Below are 1,470 nucleotides of genomic sequence, written 5' to 3'. Positions count from 1 at the left end.
GGGGGGGGGGGTGCCTGTGGATCTGTCCAGCTACGTGGTGCACCACCCAGACACTGCACAGGAGAGGGTGAGTAGAGGGATGGCCGAGGTCAAGGAGGGATGAGCAGCAAGTATCATCCTTTGCACACAGGTGCTGTTTACACTCTGTATGTTTTGAGAAACCAAGGACGGCGTCCTCAGCCTCTGAAGGGGGGGTCTGATTAGATAACACTCTTTCAGGCACCAGCAGTTGTTTGTTCTACTGGTTGAGTCCTTGACTGGTCTTGTGCTTTTGAGGCAGATTTTGATCCAAATGTGGGCAATTTAGACCAGTCCACCCTCACTTCAGGCAGAAAGTCGCTCCAAGTTGGCATTCATCTTTGGCACAAGTTCCAGAATCGCGAGCACCCTGCTCAGGTGGACAAGACACGCACAGTGCTTTTGGGGAAGGGTCCACCTCACCGTTCCTTAGTGTGGAGTAAATTTTGTCAATTGAATTCAGAGACCAGCTGATCAGATCCATTTTCAGAATGCAAAAGCAGTAGTTGCAGCAGGTTGAAAAGTGCAGGCTCTGGGGTAGAAAAGACAAAAGCCTTGAGTGAGCTCATAACAGGAGGAGCGAAAGGAAAAGCGTCTGACCTCGGCCCCACATGTCTATGGTGCGGTTAAAATTGGTGGGAGGGGCACTGAGAGGACATCGACTGTTTGCTGGCAGTGATGTCCAAGCACCCCCCCAACAAGAGTCCTAAATGTCTAAGGTGCAAATAAAATCGAGGGGAGGGGTAAAACCATGCAGTGGCTACAGGAGGGGGGCCACTGGCAGTTAGTCCACCCCCCGCAGCACACTGCAATACAGTTGAGGGTTTTGTTTAAATATTCGCCTGAAGCTTTTGTATGAAGCTTCAATCTAGAATTATTTGTTGTTTTATTGTGTATCAATATTAGGTTTGTTAGTTACATTGAGCCATTTATGTTTTTTAATGAGGTGATCTATTCATCTTCTTCTTCTTGACCACTTCGTCCCTTTTGGGGTCGCAGGGGTGCCGGAGCCTATCCTGGCTACTGAAGGGCGAAGGCGGGGTACACCCTGGACAGGTCGCCAGTCTGTTGCAGGGCCTCAATCACACACACATCCACTCTCACATTCACACCTAGGGGCAATTTAGAGTCACCAATTAACCTATGAAGCATGTTTTTGGACGGTGGGAGGAAGCCGGAGTCCCCGGTGAAAACCCACGCATGCACGGGGAGAACATGCAAACTCCACACAGAAAGGTCCCAGCCAGGAGTCGAACCGGGGCCTTCTCGCTGTGAGGCAAGAGCGCTAACCACTGCGCACCGTGCAGCCCTGAGGTGATCTAATAATAGTAAAATATTTAAATTGAAAGAATATTCAATAAAATTTATGAAAAAAACAATAATAGTAAATTAAACTTGTTAAGGTTACAAATCTGAAGTTGTGACGAGACTCCACCACCTTATTTTAATCCA

This window comes from Oryzias melastigma, unplaced genomic scaffold (genome assembly GCF_002922805.2).
Source record: "Oryzias melastigma strain HK-1 unplaced genomic scaffold, ASM292280v2 sc00281, whole genome shotgun sequence".
In the NCBI taxonomy this organism is placed as follows: Eukaryota; Metazoa; Chordata; class Actinopteri; order Beloniformes; family Adrianichthyidae; genus Oryzias; species Oryzias melastigma.
Note: the sequence above shows the minus strand (reverse complement) of the source record.